The sequence below is a fragment of the Tupaia chinensis genome, unplaced genomic scaffold, assembly GCF_000334495.1.
Source record: "Tupaia chinensis unplaced genomic scaffold, TupChi_1.0 Scaffold147010_1, whole genome shotgun sequence".
NCBI classification, from domain to species: Eukaryota; Metazoa; Chordata; class Mammalia; order Scandentia; family Tupaiidae; genus Tupaia; species Tupaia belangeri.
The window spans coordinates 381,935-401,005 of NW_006206863.1; the positions used below are offsets into that span (position 1 = coordinate 381,935).

The 19,071-nt window shown below is 38.3% G+C and overlaps 1 pseudogene; it reads left to right on the forward strand.

Moving 5' to 3' along the window:
* Positions 1-931: 931 nt before the first annotated feature.
* LOC114006325 (60S ribosomal protein L6 pseudogene) overlaps positions 932-19,071 on the forward strand; it is a 62,715-nt pseudogene continuing 44,575 nt past the window's right edge.

The window sequence follows — 19,071 nt, forward strand, 5'->3', positions numbered from 1 at the left end:
TACAAAAACACTTGAAAAAAAAAAAAAAAAAAAACACAAGCAAACAAATATGATTTAGTCTTTTGGAGAAATTTTCCCCAGGGGATTGACAAGATTTCCCACAAGAATTATTAATTTATTTAATTCCATTCATTATTATTACTTTTTAATCTGACCAGAGAGAGAAAGGGAAAGACAGAAAGCAAACCAAGACGTCCAGGACTCGAACCACAGTCAGCTATGTGGGAATCCAATGCCTTTCACCACCATGCCACCTGCCGGCCCCTCCACTGTAAATATTAAGAAAACAAAGACTGGAAGTTTTATCTCTCTGAGACAAAGGAGAAAATTGTGGCTCTGTCTGACAGATTGTTTCATCTCTTCATGCAATGTGAGAAGAAGGCTAGAGAAATAAACTACAGTTCTGGCAGCACCAGCCAGCCCAGGCACAGTGCTAAGCACAAAAGGGGAGGCAGCGTGATCTCAGCAGCTCTGGTGTTCCATGAAAACACCTGCTCTGTTGGCAGCGAGGAAAGAAAGACCCAGAATAGCACAGGCTCACCCACTCACAAAAACACAGGAACTCCCCTGTACTGTAGGCAAGGCGAGAGGGATGTCAGGAGATAGGCCTAGTGAAGCTTACTTGGAAAATTTAACCAACCTCATTAAAAAGGACTTGAATTTCCTCTCTTATGGGAAGAGAATGAAATTCAACACCCCTCTTTCTTAGAGGCTGGTAGATGTGCTCTGGGCTCTCAAGGTAGGCATACAATCCCGAGGAAGCATCTAAGCATGCGAGCTACTCCGATCAGACTAGCCACACATAAAGAACAGACCAGAAGGCCCTCAGGGGGAGGCTCCCTGAGCCACAGAGTGATGAATTACAGGGGAATATGCTGTTGCCTCTGCTAGGGATCCCCATAGTGAGCATCTCACTCAGAGCTCCAGATGAATGAGAGAGTTTGCAGATGATAGTATTGAGAGCAATAAAAGCAGCCACCAAAATAAGCAAGCTAGGAGGCCCACAACCAAGGAAACAAGAGGAAGCGCAAAAGCCTCAGCCGTGATAGACACCACGTTATCACCCAACCCGAATGACTCTCCTGTACCTTCAACATGAGTGTGTCTAAAAGAAGGCAAAGGGCCCTATGGCCACAGAAGTTTGGGAAATGCTGCAAACTTACTGTAAATTCCCTTAGGAACCTCATTCACAAAGAGTATACGTGTTTGGGAGGCACTGAGAAGTTCTTAATGAAAGGGACAAAATAAAACCAGGGACAAGCCCTGGATTTCCCAAACACTTTCCCTGAAGTGAGGCCCTTTAGCGTCCTGTAGAACTAGTGTTTCAATGAGCCATAAAATGGTGACTGCTGTCTCACCCTGTCCTCGCCAGGTCTTGACTTCAGTCTTGACTATTGAGCACAGTTTTCAGTGAAAAAAAAAAAAAAGACAAAACCAAAAACCTTTCAGTGAAAGACAGGTTTAGTTATAAACGGTTGTGGATCTTTTAAAGTCCTTTTCTCAAATAATGTATAACAGTGGAAAATTTACCAAGTCCCTTAAATGTTCTTTTTTTTCATTTAGTTTTTACTCTCTAATTGGCTCTGTTTTTAAGAACAGTTTGATGTACACAGCAAAACTGAGTGGAAAACACAGGCTTTCCATGTACCCCTGTGCCTCACAGGCACCCTCCTCCCCCATAGACACCCTGTACCATAGGGGTAGCTTTGTCAAATTGATAAACATTATCTGCTTGTCTCTGAAGGTCTCTAAACAACATTATCTCTCAAAGTTCACAGTTTCCATTAGGGTGTTGTACATTCTATGGATTTGGACAAACGTGTAACGCCATGTGTCTGTTACAGTGCACTGAATAATTTTGCTGCCCTGAAAATCCTGTGCTCTCCGCTAATCCGTGGCAACTACCAAACTTTTTTGTTTGTTTGTTTGTTTTTGCTATAGGGTGCATATGCTCGCCAGAAAGACAGAGAAAGACAGAAAGACAGAAAGTGTGAAATCACCCCCCAGGGGGGATGGCTACATTGCAATCCCTTCTCCTCCATTCTCCTCTTGGGATCTTGGGCACGCACACACACGCACCCAGCGTGAGTTTTAAGCCACCGGGTCCGGGACTCGAACCACGGTCGACTACATGGGAGTCCAGTGACATAGCCATTATGCTAACTTCTGGTCCTTCATTGTGGTTTTGATTTGCATCTCCCTTATTATGAGGGATGTTGAGTATTTTTTTATATGCTTTTTGGTTGTTCATATGTCTTTCTCAGAGAGTTGTTTGTTCATTTCCCCATCTTTTAATTGGGTTGATTTTTTTTTTTCAGATAAGCCACTTGAGTTCTCTGCGTATTCTGGTTATCAGGCCTTTATCTGAGACATAGTTTACAAAAGTATTCTCCCATTCCAAGGGTTGTCGATTCATACTAATCATTGTGTCTTTTGCTGTACAAAAACTTCTTAATCTGATGTAATCCCACTTGTCTATTTTTGGGATTATTGCTTGTGCCTTGGGGATCTTGAGAAGTCTTTTCTTACTCCAATGTCTCCAAGAGTTTCCCCAGTGTTTTCCACCAGTAGTTTTATAGTTTTGAGGTCTTATGTTTAGATCTTTGATCCACTTTGAGTTGATTTTTGTTAATGGTGAGAGATAGAGATCCAGATTTATCCTTCTGCAGATGAGTACCCAGTTTTTCTAACACCATTTGATAAAGAGGTTTTCTTTTTCCCCTGGATTGACCCTTTGTAAAAAATCAGTTGGCTATATGTCTTGGGGTTTATTTCTGGTGTCTCTATTGTGTTTCATTGGTCTGCATGTCTGTATTTGTGCCAATACAATACTTTTTTGATTTTCACAGCTTTGCAATATATTTTGGGGTCAGGGAGTGAGACACCTGTTACTCCATTCTCCTACTCCACTCTCCTTGCATAGGATTACTTTGGTAATACTGGGTCTTTTATGATTCCAGACAAATTCTATGATTGTCTGCTCTAGATCTCTGAAAAATCTCTGGTAATTTGATTGGGATTGCATTAAATATGTACATTAATTTGGGTAGAATTGCCATTTTGATTATATTCTTCCAATCCAGGAACATGGTATGACACTCTTTTTTTGTGTGTGTATTTATTTATTTATTTACTGATTTATTTATTTATTAAGATTTTCGTAGTTTTCCTTATAGAGATCTTTGACTTCTTTGGTTAGATTTATTCCTGGGTATCTTATACATTTTGTGGTTATGGTAAATTGGATTACTTTCTTTGGTTCTACCTTTGATTTTTAACAATATGTCTATGAAGTGTTTTGGAGAGGATATTTTTATGTTAATTTTATTTGAAGTTGTTTGTATTTCCTGGGTCTGAATTTCTCTATTTTTCTGTAGAATTGAAAAATTTTCAAATAGTATTTAATGGAAGAGGTTTTCTATACCTATCCAGCTTCTTCACTTTCCAGAATATTTATTATATGGATATTTGGGCATTTAACAATGTGTAAGAATTACTGGTATGTTATTCTCACATTCTTGTTTATTTATTTTTCTTTCTTTTTGATGGTTTGGTCTATTTTGGAGACTTTGTCTTTAAGGTAAGAAATTATTTCTTTCTGCAAGGTCTAATCTGCTGTTAATGCTTTAGATGAAGTTTTTAATTTCTTGTATTTGTATTCTTCATTTCCAGATGCTCTGTTTGACTCTTTTTTAGGGTGTGTATCTCTTTATGGAATTTCTCTTTTATGTCCTGGGATGATTTTCCCATTTCCCGGAACTGATTGTTTTTTTCTTCCATCTCATTGAGTTTTGTCACAGTTCATGAATGTTTTGAATTCTCTTTTGGACATTTCTATGAATTCTTCTGTGTTGTTTGTTGTTGGTAAAGGGTTATTGTGTTCCCTTGGGGGAAGAGTTATTTCCTTGTTTTCTCACATTTCTTCTGTCTCTGCACTGATTTTTGGTCATTTGATAAAGTATTTACTTTTTTTCTATTTATTTGAGTATATTTGGTAGTGTTGGAGGGGGAAAGATCAGCTTTAGATCCTAGATGTGTTCCTGGTGGAGGACTTCCAGATCAGAGCAGGTAAAGTTTATGTAAGTAGCTTCAGGTGGTTAACTCCTCTCCTAACCTTTCAGCTTACAGCGAACTGGGCATAAGCTATGGACATAGGACTTAATGAAGAGGGTATGCAATGCATGGGAACCCCAGGCCCCGAAGGCAAATCTGGGGGTGTTGGGATGCACACACAAAGAGATGAGCACTGGCACTGGAACCTCACAGCACTATATATTTACCACTATATTCATTACTGTTCATACTTTGCCCAGGATGTAGTAAGAAGTTATTAAATTATCTGTTGAATAAATAAACAGTTATTGTATATCTGATGAGTTAAGGGACTGGATTATGAAAGTTTATTTTAAGGGGGAAAAGACCATGGAGGTATAGATTTTATTCAGTGGGTGGTACAGAGGCCAAGAAACTGGCATAAGGTAATGTCACTATGCCAAGAGTCACCAGTTAAGTTGTGCATTTATGACAAAAGTACATTATATGCTGTACTAGGTGTTAATTATGGTCCCCTGCAGTTAGAAAGAAGGTGAGCAACTGATCTTTTTTGTGCTACTGGTGGAAGTGGTGAGACTCCCTAATGGCCTATTCATAGTTCTGCTAACAGTCCCCTTTTCTGCCACAAAATTAGGAATGCATTGATTATTCAAGAAATAGTATTCAAAAAGTTTGTGGAAAAATATACTCTGAAAAAACTATATCAATTTCAATTTTTTTTTGCCAAAATAAACTTGTATTTTAATTCAATTCTTACACAAACTTTTCTCTTTGTTTTCTAATTTTACTTCTTTCATGAGAGAGAGGGAAAAAAGGACTGCTTATAAGAGAGAAAGTGAGTGAGTGAGAAAAACATTCACCCTCAAGAGGGTCTCATCATTCCTCAATCTGCTTCCTCCAGCCCTCCAGCTAGTCATGAACATGGGCATGCATGCACTCGTTATATTTCAGGTTAACTAAGGATCCTAATCTGTGGTTTTCCATTTGGCTTAAAGCCCTGCAGATAAGTACACTACTGCCTGTGCCACCATGGCTGGATCTTTCCATGAGCTTTTTCATTCATTTGTTTTAGTTTTTTTTGTTTTGTTTTGTTTGTTTGGTTTTTTTTGGGGGGGGGCATGTGTACTCACCAAGGAGAGAGAGAGAGAATGTGAGTGAAATCACCCCCTGAGGGGATAGCCACATCACAGTCTCTTCTCCTCTACTCTCTTTCTGGCATTTTGGGCCACACATATATGTACATCCCATGTGGTTTTCAAGCCACTAGGTCAGGGACTCAAACTCTGAAGGCCATGTTGGATCCAGCCATGTTCACCACCATGCCACCAGCTGGGCCTTCTGTGATCTTTCTGATGTCCCTTCATATATGCAGAGTAATAATAGCTTACTTTTATTGATATTTACTATGTGCCTTTTTAGATAAGAAAACTAAGACACAGAAAAGTTAAATATACTGGAGGCCACATGGCTAGTGAATTGAAGGAGTTGTGATTCAAACTAGAGCAGTCTGGCTCTGGCACCAGTAGGTTTAAACATTCTCTTATACTGCATCACAACCTGAATTTTAGTCACTCCCATGAACAAAGGCATTGGAACTTGCTGAAAATGCAAGTATCTGGAAAAAAGAAATACCTTTATTTAATATTGATCATCTGTTTTCATCATAGTCATCTCTCAAGATATTTCTTGACTGCAGTATGCAGCCTATACATACATGAGTATGAACTAACTTGTGCAATTTGATAAGTTTCGATGTACGTGTCCCATCAAACAATCAAGATAATGTACTTGTTCATAACCCTTAAAAGCTTATTTGTGCCCTTTATAAATTCCCCCTTGGCCCCTCTTTACACCTTATCCCATCCCTAGGCAGCTGATCTACTGTTTATCATTACAGATCATTTTATGTTTTCTAAAGTCTTAAATAAATGAAATCCTAGCATATGTATTTTTTTTCTGACTTCTTTCATTATGATTATTTTGCAATTTATCCATGTTGTCGTGTACACCAATAGATCATTCCTTTTTATTGCTGAATTACAATATTCCATTGTACAGATATACCACAATTTGTTTATTCATTTGTCAGTTGATGGATATTTGGGTTGTATCAAGTTTGGGGCTGTTACAAATAAAGCTTTCATGAACAGTTGTTTGTAAGTTTCTATATCAACATGTTTTTACCTTTTTAATGAGAGAGAGTGAATGTATGTGAGTGAGGATGGCTAGTAGGCATTCACACTTGTGGGAGAGAGAGGAAAAAGCACCTCCTATCCTCTCATGGGGTATGGTCATGCTGAAATCCCTTCTCCATCCCTCTCTCTTTTCAGGATTTTGGGTGAGCATGTATATGTGTCCAGCATGTTTCTAGAGCTACTGGGTCTGGGACTCAAGCTACATGGTTGGCCATGCGGGATCTGGCTGCCTTAATCACCAGGCCATGGAGGCATCCCAAAATAGGTATTCCTAACAAGTTCTCACTATCTTAAAACCTTTCTGTCCTAGCCCCCCAGTTAACTAGCAGTACAAGCAGGAGGCCATTGTGCTAGCCTATTTTAGGGTGGGCTGGGAACCAAACCTAGGCCTTCCATGTTGCCTCAGCCACTGTGCAATGGTTCCTTCCCATGTACGCCACCAGGAAGGGCCTAAGTAGTATTGTAAAGAAATTTTTAAACTGTTAAAAAGAATGAAATTCTATCATTTAAGGTAAAATGGGCATACCTGGTGGACATTATGCTAAGTTAAATAAACCAAGTACAGAAAAGAAATATCACATATTTTCACTCGTGGAAATTTTTAAAATGACCTCCTAGAAGTAGACAGATAAAGAATAACTACTATAGGATGAGGTAGGATAAGGAGGAGGCAGGGATAGAGGAATGCTGATGAATGAAAACACAATTGCAGATGGGTAAGAAGAGAAACAATTGCTAGTGTTATAAAACAGTAGGGTGAGTATAGTTAATGACAATTTACTGTATATTTCAGAGTAACTAAAAAATATTATTTTAGGGACCAGCAGTTGGCATAATAACTATGTTGCTGGACTTCCATGTAGTTGACAGTGGTTCGAGTCCCAGACACAGTGGCTTAAACTCACACCCAGTGCATGTGTGTGTGTGTGTGCCCAAATCCCGAGAGGAGAATGGAGGAGAAGGGATTGCAGTGTGGCCATTCCCCTGGGGAGTGATTTCTTGCCTTTTGTCTCTATGTCTCTCTCTGTCTTTCTGGCGAGCACATGCACCCAGTAGCAAAAACCTCTCATTAAAAAAAAAAAGATTATTTTAAATGTTCCTCACACAAACTAATGACAAATGGCCAATATGAGGGATATACTGTTACCTTAATTTAAGAAAACAGTGTGTTTTTCTTATACTGAAAAATCACATTGTACCTACAAATAAATATTACTATATATCAATAAAAAAAAGAAACTACCAGGCCAGCAGGTGCCATAGTGAGTGGTTAAGGTGCTGGACTTTGACATGGTTGGTCACAATTTGAATCCCAGACCTGGTGGCTTGAAATTCATTTTGGTGCATGTGCCTGCATGCCCAAAATTCCAGGAGGAGAATGGAGGAGAAAAGTTTGCAAGGAGAAGGGATTGTGGAATGGCCATTCCCACAGGGAGATGATTTTTCCCTTAAAAAAAAAAGAAAGAAAATATATTGCCAAACTACTTTTTAAAGTGGTTGTACTATGTTACATTTCCAGTAGCAGTGTATGAGAGTTCTACTTGCTCTGTATCCTGGCCAAAGTTGTTATTAATCATTTCACAAAATTTATATAGTATAATGTGAGAGTAGGGATATATCATTATGGTTTTCATTTATAGCTCTCAAATGACTTGTATTGTTGAACTTTTTTTTCATGTGCTTGTTGTCTATTCATGTATTTATTTTGGTGAAGCATTTGTCAAAACCTTTTTCCATTTTAAATTGTTTTTTTAATTACTGAGTTTTCAGTTTTTTGTATATGTTCAGTATACAGGTTGTCAGATGCTGTGATTTCCTATTACATAACAAATAAGCATGTAATAATATAATAATAATAACCAAATAATAATTTTCTATTACATAACATTTTTACCAGCTTTAATCAATACCCATTTGTTTGTTCAGAGATCTATAGGTCAGAAGTTCAGAGCAGTATGACTAGACTGGTAAGGGTTTCACAATTCTAAGGTTAAGGTGGCAGTTGGGCTGAATTCTTGTTTCTAGATTCTGGGGTAAAATCTCTATCCAAGCTTATTTAATGTTGTTGGTGTGGAATTTAGTTCCTTGTGTTGGTGGGACTGTGGTCCCCATTTCCTTGTTTGCTGTGAGACAGGAGTCACTCTCAGCTCATAGAGCCCACTCACGTTTCTTGTTATCTGGCCTCCTCCATTTTTTTCAGCACTATTTGTTTGGAAAAAACTATCTGTCCCCCCTGAATTGCTTCTGCAGCTAATCAAAAATCAACTGTTCATATATATTCTAAACTTTCTATTCTGTTTCATTGATTTTTCTATGTTTATGCCAACACCAAAGTATTTGGGTTACAATAGCTTTGTAAATATTATAATCAGATAACAAAAGTCCTCCAATGTTATTTTTGGAAGATTTTGAGCTATTATAGGTTATATGTATTTCCATATGAATTTTAGACTTTGTTCATATCTTTTAAAAAGCCTGATGAGATTTTTATTGGGATATTGAATGTATATTCAAATATATTGAATCTATAGGTAAAATTTGGAAGAATTGATATCCTAACATTACTGAGTTATTTTTGTCCATGAACAAAATATATTTCCCCTATTTACTTAAATCCCCTTGATTTCTTTCATCAGCATTTTGTATTTCTCAGCATATAGATACTCTGCATCTTTTGTCAACTTCATCCATGAGTATTTAATATTCTTGAAACTGTTATAAATGGTGTTGCTTTTAAATTTCAATATCCAGTTATTTGTTGCTAGCATAAATATACAATTTTTGTATGTTAATCTTCTATCCTGCAACCTTGTTAAATTCACTTATTCATTGTAGTAGCTTCTATGTAGGTTCTGTAGGGTTTTCTATATAGGCAGTCATGTCATCCTCAAAGACAGTTTTACTTCTTTACCATTGGATGCCTTTTATATATTTTTCCTGCCTTATTGTATTGAGTAAGAACTGTAGTATAATGTTGAATAGAAATGATGAGAATGGGGCTGACAGGTGGTGTGGTGGTTGAGGTGTTGTACTCCCATATGGCCAACCAAGGTTCAAGTACCGGACCTGGTGGTCTGAAAATTACAACAAATAGACAGATAAATAAATAAATGTTTAAAAAACAAAAACAAGAAATACCTAGAGATGATGAGAATAGAAATTCTTGCCTTGATCCCAATTTTAGCGAGGAAATACTGTTTTTCGCTATTATCTTGACTATAGCTTTTTTTTTTTTAAACTTAACTGTTTTGTTCTGGCATACAGTATGTGTTTTCACAGCATGCATCCAATGTGTAATGATCATATCACAGATATATACATATTCATCATCTTCAGCATTGAACATTACATTATTTTATGCACATTCTATAATAGGGCTATTAGGTTTTTTTTGGGGAAAATATAAATTGAATAGTCAATGACTTTCTTTTTTTTCCTTTGCTGTGGTACACCTTTTCCCTATTTGCATTCATTATTGTGCCTATAATCATGTAGAATTTTTCATAGATGTTTCTTCTCAGGTTAAGAAATTTTCCTTCTATTTCTGTTATCATGAGAATTTTTTAAAAATCAGGAACGGATGTTATATTTTACCAGATGCCTTCTCTGTCTCTATTGAGATGATGAAGTGTTTTTAAAAAATATTCTGTTGATATCATGAATTATATTGATTGACTTTGAAATATTAGATCTACATTTCATTCCATGGATAAACACTATTTTGTCATGTTGTACCAACCTTTTCTCATATTGTTGAATTTCATTTGCTAAGATTTTGTTTAGAATTTTGTGTTTTATTTGTGAGAGATACTGGTCTTTTATTCATTTATGATAATAGTTTTGTCCTGTTTTGATATCATTCTAATGTTGAACTCTCACAATGAGATGGGAAATACTTCTTCCTCTTCAGTTTTGTACAAGAGTTTGAGTAGAATTGACACTATTTCTTCCTTACATGTTTGGTAGAATTTATCAGTAAGGCCATGCAGGCATAAAATTTTCTTTCTTTCTGTTTTTTTTTTTTTTTTTTTTTTTTTTCTATATGGTGCATGTGCTCTCCAGAGAGAAAGAGAGAGGGAAAGTCAGAAACCACGCCCCTGGGGGGATGGTTATGCCACAATCCTTTCTCCTCCAGTCAGTCTTATCTCAGGACTTTAGGCACACACACACACACACACACACACACGCCCGATGTGATTTTCAAGCTGCTGGATCTGGGACTTGGATGGCACAGTTGTTCATGTGAGATCCAGTGCCTTAACCTCCATACAACCTGCTGGCTCAAGAAATGAAGCTTTCTCTGTTGGAAGGTTTTTAATGACAACTTAAATTTCTTTAATAGATATAGTTTCTATTCACATCAGAATCAGGACTATAATGGGATAAATGGGCATGCATATGCAAATCCTGGATAGGGGCTCAGCTTAATCCTTTTAGGCTATCAATACTCTCAGCAAGTGGAAAATGAATATCTTAATCATGAAGGGTGGATCTGAAGGGCACTATAGTATCCACAGTAATCAATACGCTCAAATTCATTTCATAGATAGCATTCATGTAGACATTCTTAATTTTCTTTATTTATAAAAAAAACCTGGTGTATATTTTGCAGGAGTGATTTTAGCATGACCCCAACTGTCAGTTGCAATCAATACTCTGGCCTGCAGAATAGTAAAAGCTAGGACACATCAACTGACTCATAATAATTTTTGCAACTCAGACATTAGCAGGACTTTATTTACTATCAGGGCCTTGAGGTGATAGAATGTAGTGCAGGCCCATTTTCATGGGATTGGGACCAAGGTCCTGCTATTTCCAGAAAGTTTAGTTCCAGTGAGGGGAAAAGAGGGAATAGAAGTCACTGGAAATAAATAGAACTGCTTGTGTACCATTTCCTGGGGGCCCCCTATGCTGTGAGCTCTTAGATACAGAGTTTACGCAATGAACTCTCCCCTGCCTCTTTCATAGTGGGTAGTAACTTTCGTTTCCATCTCACAGTCCAAAGAGGAGCAGAAAAAAATGGATTGCATATCATAGTGCTAAACTTGAAAGTGATAGAGAACATTTTGAAGGGACATTCTCTAGCAACTTGCATCCACTGCTTTCTGTGAATAAAAGGGACAGTCTTTCCATTAAGACATCATTTTAATTTCAACATAAAGAAAACCAAGTCAAAATAGCCTTGTTATAAGATAGATTTAGACATGATGCAGTATATATAATGAAAAGTTTAAGGTTTAAGTAATCCCAATTTTCCCTTGCTATGCCCTGAACTGGCAGATCTTATATTACAGCTCTAAAATAATGCCCCTCTCTTAGTTTTAATCCTACTTGGGTTCCTGGACCCACAGCTGGAATGATTCAGTTTCCATATACATGAAGTACCAGCCCTGTCTCCTCCTCTTTCTAGGCAGGAGAGATCAATGATATGGTTCTTGACCCAACACACAGTTCCACATTGAGCCAGCCTTGTCATCAATTTCCTGGGGAGTCTTCTCAAACTTAAGTGTCCATCTTGATATAATTGTGCTGTTGTCTTCCACTTACTAATCCTTCTGGGCACTGGAGGCCTCCCACTTGATTCTAGGCCGGGTACTAGGATCCTTGCCAGATTCTGCTTCACTTCTTCTACACATTACCTTTCCTGCCACCTTCCCATACCCCAGCTACTGTTGCACTTCCCTGATGGCACTTACCTATAACCCAGCTGTTCCTCTGCCGGTAAACTGCTGATTTTTCTCCCACTTGCCCAGATGTTTTCCTGGCACTTATGGCAGTGTGGTACTGGCTAGGGCCAGATTCTCTAGATGTGAATTCACCATTATCTTCCTATGTGATCCATGGTAAATTACTGACCTTTACTGAACCTCATTTTTACCCTCTCATCTTTAAAATGGTAATGACAGTAATGTTACCTACCTTAGGAGGTTGTTGTAAGAAGTGCTTATTGCAGTGTCCAGCATATATTAGATCATCAGGAAAGACATGATGTATTTTTCTATGTAAAAATGTGGCATGACTTTTCCGATGACCCAATCATTACGGAGTACTCAATAAACATTGGCTCTTACTATTGAACTTCCTGGATCACCTGGTAAGCCCAGATAGGTCTGTTTTATCTCTTCTCTTCAACTCTCTGACCTGATCCACATAATTCTGACTCTGTAATGGACAAAACTACCCCTTTCTTTCTTGCTCAAGGGTCTGTGATGGAAAGAAAATGAAAAAGATAAAGCTCAGCTTCTTATTGGTAGTGGACAGCAGCTAAGGCTGTGATTCTGAATCAAGTAATTTTTCTCCTTAGTTTTGGGAGAGAAGATCTTGCTTCTTTAGCAGATTGAAATGCCTTCTCCAGAAAGAACACCAGAAGGAAGATCTCAGTTCTTTTCCACTACAGCCTTTTGACATCTCGATAATACAGCAGAGGGAGGTGGAAAACCATATATCCTCCACTGGTGCTTGATGGAGACTACTCTGGGTACTAGACCAGTTGGGATGAAAAAAAAAAAATTAAACATCTGGCTTAGCACTGAAGGCAGGTACACTATGAGCCCATGAAAAGAGCATGCTTGCAGGCTAGGCTGAGTGTTTATTAACAGAAGGCCCTTGCCATGGACCAACAGGCTCCAAAACCTACTAAGAGTTCAGATTTGTGGATTCCTTGTGCAGTGTCCCAAGGCTCCAGGTAAAATGATATGGCAGAGACCCAACCCAATGAGAATCTTCTCATCTGTTGCCTGAAAGTCCTCCCTATCTAGGCAGAGATGACCCAGACAAAGGTCCAAACCATCAAATAGCTTGTGTTTTGGTCTTAAAGCCATTGGCTAAAACTTTAACCATTAAGTATTTATTAGTTTTTTTAACTTTTGGCATACCTATTTATTTTTGCCTGATTAAGCAAATGTATTTTTTTTTTTTTTGGAGAGGTTTTTTTTTTTCGCTATAGGGCGCGTGCGCTCGCCAGACAGACAGAGAGAGACATAGAGACAGAAAGCGAGAAATCACCCCCCAGGGGGGATGGTCACGCCGCAATCCCTTCTCCTCCATTCTCCTCTCGGGATCTTGGGCACGTACGCACACGCGCCCGGTGTGAGTTTTAAGCCACCGGGTCCGGGATGTGAACCGCGGTCGACTACGTGGGAGTCCAGCGACATAGCCATTACGCTAACTGCTGGTTCCCAAGCAAATGTATTTTCTAAGAGATAACACATTAATAAGGATTATTTGGTAACTATTTCATTAGCATCCACTGATTCACCCAGCTAGAGCCTCACTTAGGATAAACTTGAGACAGATAAGGCTGGCTGCAGGTGGTGGTATAGAGTGGAAAGAGGGTGGTAGGGAGAATCAGGCAGGGACAGGTTTTACAATGTGGGCTTAGAAAGAAAGAAACTTGCTTTAGCATCTGATGAGCAGAACGTAATTAGGGAAGTTAAATCTGCTGGGGGAAAAATTACACAATACCTTCCAAAGCCAAATTGAAATAATTCTTGGATTATTCACAATTTTAGTTGAGCTGTACCATGGCTGGACCTTTTTTTGGTAATGAGCCCAGGAAGTAGAGTCTATCAATGGGAAGAGCTGCCCAGGGAGCCCATGACTGTAAAAAGTGCTTGGGACTCCCTTCCTCTCTTTGTCTGTTATTCAATGAAACTACAAACAGGACAGAAATGACTTCCCCTCCTACTCGCATCTTATCATCTCATCTTGTCTTTAAGATTCAGCTCAGCAACCAGCTCTTCCTTGAGGCCTTCCTTGTAGTCATACCAGTCTATACTGCTTCCCCTCATCCCTGAACAACATGCTGGGTGTAGATGGGTAATTTGCTTTTAGAGACTCTTTCCATGGATTTATATCCTGTCTATCTGTCTGGTAGAGAAGCCCTTGGAAGGAAGACAGGGCCCATTGCTCATTTATGTTTCTAGGCTCATAGCATCTGCCACAGAGTTCACTCTCAGTAAATGTTTGAAACTTCATCTAAGTGAACCTGTAATTTCACCTTTGCCAGTGAAAAGCATATAGGACTTTCTTTTCGTTTAACATTTTCACTTATTACAAATTATACACGTAACATACAGCTGCATTGTCATTGAAACTGATAAATGATACAGATAGTGTTAAATTCCCCTTGGCCTTGACTACCCTCCCCCATCTCTCCTCTTCTTTCTAGAGATAATCAGTTTCCCATTTGGTAGGTATCCTTTCAGACTTTTTTTTTCTGTGCATTCAGTAAATGTATATATTAGAGATTTATAGATTGGTATGTGTTTTCCCACAAATGGGCATCTTATCTATTTTTCTGTAGCCTGTGGTTTTGTTTGTTTTGTTTTTGTTTTTGCTAGAGGGCATGTGCACTAGCCAGAGAGAGACAGAGAAAGAGACGGAGAGAGAGAGGGAAAGGAGAAAGCAACCCCTCATGGGGAATGGTCATGCTTTAATCCTTTCTCTTCTATATCTCACCCCATTTAGGATTTTGGGCATGCATGCACATATGCCCAATGTGTTTTACAAGCCACTGGGTCCAGGACTTGAACTGTGTAGGGGGCTTTGTGGGACCTGGATGCCTTATCCATCAGGCCATAGAACCTGTGTGCTTCTCAAATTTACCAAAGTATCTTGATATTTTGGTGATCTTCCAACGCTAAAATGCAAATTTACTTCATTCTTTTAAACTACTGCATTGTCCTTTATAGAATGGATACATTGATCCTCTATTAATAAGCATTTATTTTTTTCTTAAATTTTGCTTTATTACGAATAAAAGTGTAGCAAAAGTCCTTATACAAAGCTCTTTGAGCATACACATGACTGTTTCTTTATGGGAAATACAAAGAGGTAGAATTGCTGGATCACAAGATACATGTTTTTAAAACTTTTTTTTTTTTTTGAGAGGTTTTTGCTATAGGGCATGTGTGCTCACCAGAAAGACAGAAACAGACAGAAAGCGAGAAATCATCCCCCAAGGAGGATGGCCATGCCACAATCCCTTCTCCTCCATTCTCCTCTCGGGATCTTGGGCATGCATGCACACACACCTGGCATGAGTTTAAGCTGCCTGGTCTGGGAATTGAACCACAGTTGACTACATGGAAGTCCAGTGACATAGCCATTGCACTGACTGCTGATCCCTAAAACATTTTTTAATGATGCCTTCCTATATGGATTATGGAAGTCTTTCTTCCCCACATGGAAGCAGCTGGGAGAATGTATCTTCCTAAAGCACACTGCTTATAGCATCAATGGGATTGTTTATTTAAAAAAATCCTTGTCAACGAAGAAGACTATAAAACATTTATACAAGTAATTTCCTGGGCTTTGTGATTACTATTTGGAAACCCCTAAACAGTGGGATTTTACTACTAGCCCTAGGTAGAAGTCAGAGTGGTTTTGGGGTTTGTAAAGCAAACACAGCAGCTAGACTAGTAGCAGGCGAGGGGTGGTTGCTACTTAAGGAACCATCTTAGAATACTAAGCCTTGGCCCAGGGAATGGCATACCAAAACAGAGTGTGAAAAAGAAGGGATATTGTTAATATCTAAAAAGAAAAAGAAAAGCTAGTAGAGCAAAAAATTGAAAGTACACATCATAACATGGTGGTCTTCGTTGAAAATGATGAATATGGTTAATGGCCTTGATTCGATTATCGCACACTGAACACATGCTTTGAAAGGCCATATTGTACCTCACAAAGATGTACAACAATTAAATATAAATAAGAAATTAATTAATTACATAAAATTGCAAGTTCACCCAGACCAGTGAATATTAAGCAGTGGTATAAAAATCGGTGCAGTTCAATTAAAATAATTATAAAGGGCCAGATGGTGGTGTACTGGTTAAAAAAACAAAAACAAAAACAAACAAACAAACAAAAAGCATTCTTTGCAAGCAAGGCAATCCCACATGGGAAGGTTCCTTGTTCAATTTCAGAGACCTCCCTGAATAGACTGGGCATGATTCAGGCCTGACTGAAGGCTACGTGTTGATTGCAGTGCTGGGACCCTAGCAGGACTGCTGTCTCTCTCTGTCTCTCTTTCTCAATCTCTCTCATTCATGGATGAAAGAAATAAATAATTATAAAATTAATTTTTCAGGTATTCTTGCAGGTATGAATATGCCTAGGTTTTAGATAATACCGAGGAAATGTTAATTTCGTTTGGAGTGATGATGTCATTGTAGATGTGTAATAAAAATGTCTATAGTATATAAATATGTATACTGAAGTATGTTGGTGCAAAATGGTATGCTTGAGATGTGTTTTAAAATAATTTAGAAATAAGACAAAAGGGATAAAGTTAGGGTGACAGCATTTTGTTACATGTTACTCTGAAAGAGTTATATGAAGTTCATTATTCTTCTCTCTTCATTTTTGTATTTTACAATATTCATAATGTATATTTATAAAGAAGGCACAATAACATTCACTTGGAGGAAAGGCACATGCAGAGCAACCTACCAAAGGGGAATGTGGATTCACGTCTTGAGGCAGTTTTTCTTTGAAAAATGTTTATATATTTCTTTTTTTCTGTGAGAGAGCATGAAAAGTATCCCCCAAAGGGTCTTTATGCCATGACTCACCCCCGCCCCAGCCACAGCCAGCCGGAGTCATAGGCATGCATGCTTGCCCAGGGTGCACAGGGAGACTTCAAGTTTTGAACCTAAATCCTTCCCACATGACTTCAACATCGTGAAGTGTTGTGTTATGCTGTACCACTGCATCTTGCTGTTTTGAGGCAAATTTTAATGTACACTTGGACATTATATTTTCTGATGAGATTTAATTTGCTTCTGTCAAAAAGACTGGGTGCTGGACTGGATGACCTTTGAGGGTCTACTCTGGTACTCTTCTATGGTAGGCCAGGCACAAGTGTACCTATATGCATGCCACAGTAAGAAAATCTGCATTCTTACCTTATCTTTTAAATTAACAACTCACTATTTGTTTCAGAAGTCATTTCAATAGCCAGCTGCCCCTTTGTTTGTTAACTGGATTTTAAAAAATTAGTCAAATAATTATACTTAGAATAGTATATATTACATGCATGTGCATTTTGAAGAATGAAAACAGAGTTAAATAAAATTATTGCTCTAGTCCCAGCTTGTGAAAATAGAACATTGCTGATAATTCTGAAGTCAACTGTCTGCCTCCGAGTGCATTCTTCTTCCTCCCACTCAGAGGTAGCAGCTAGTTTGAAATAAAATTCAGGTAAATAATTCCCTTACTTTTCTTTACTTTCAACACACATGTGTGTGTTCCTAAATGTTGTTTCATTATATAATACCTTTTTAAAAAATGACAGAAGGCACAAGTACTTGCCAGAGAGAGAGAGAGAGAGGTGACAAAGAGGGAGAAAGCACCTCAGAAGGGGGTGAGGTCACACTACAATTCCTTCTCCTCCATTTCTTCATCCAGTTGGGATTTTGAGCACACAGGCACACATGTCCAGCTGTTTTTCAAGCTACTGGGCCAGTATTTGAACAATGATCACTTATGTGGGATCTTACTCCTTTAACAATCAGGCTACGGTACTGGCCCTCATTATATACTACATTTGAAATCCATATCTTAGGTGATACTGTGTCTTGTTCTTTTGTTCAGTGCTATGTTCCTGAGATTCATTTATGTTGGAGTGAGTAGCTATAGTTAATTTTAATTCCAGTATTTTATTTAATTGCGTAACTATAGGATCATCGGGAAAGTCATGATGCATTTTCACACAGAAAAACAAAAAATGTCATGACTTTCCAGATGACCTGATAGAATAGAATTTATCTATTTCGTTCAAAAACCTGGGCTATTTGCTAGGTTTTGTTTTGATATTTAAAGTATTTGTACATTTTTTCCACTGTAAGAATTTCTTTAGGTATATCGCTAGAAAAGGGATTGGTGGGTTGATTATATGATAGGTACCTAGTCTACCTGAGTTCACTTCGAATTTTTTAAAAATAATTATTTATTTAATTTTATTCATCATTACCATCATTTAAAAATTTTGCTCTAGAGCACACACATTCATCAGAGAGAGACAGAGAGAGAGAAAGTGAGAAAGCAAGCTGCCAGGTCCAGTATTTGAACCTGTTGTCAGCCATGTGGGAGCTCAGCGCCTTTATCCATCATACCACCCACTGACCCCCCTCACTTAGAATTCTTTAAGGAATTATTTTCATTTGTTTCTACTGGTAGTCTGGAGAACAGTACTATTAACTTTAAGTTGACCACTTGAAGTTGATTTTTTTTAATTTCTAGAGGGCATGTGCACTTGCCAAAGAGAGAGAGAAGCATGCCTCAAGGGGGTATAGTCATGCCACAATTCTTATTTTCTCCATTTCTCCATCCCATCGGGATTTGGGGCATGCATTCACATGTGCCTGATGTTTTCCAAGCCCTGGGCCTGAATTCAAAGCATGGTTGGCTATGTAGAATCCAGCTCCCTATGCACAGCACTCTACCAGTGTGTTACAGGGCCAGTCCTAAGTTGAGGGGTTTGTTTGTTTGTTTGTTTTTGGCAAAATCCCAAACTAGACATGAATCCCAACCAGACACCTACATGAAGGCCAACTTGTAGTTACAAAGTTTCAGGGGAATGCTTCCTCCCTCTATCCGGCCCCCATCTGCTTTTGTTTACTATCCAGAGCCCTTAGGTAGCCCCCCTCCCACCTTATGTGTTTCATCCAGAGTTTATCGTTATCTGTGGGATGATTGAGTTGTCAGAAATTATTTTTAAAATTTTGTTATTACTATTTTTTTAAATTTGCTGTAGGGTATGTGTACTCACCACGCAAAAGCACACACACACACACACACACAAACACATAGACGCGGC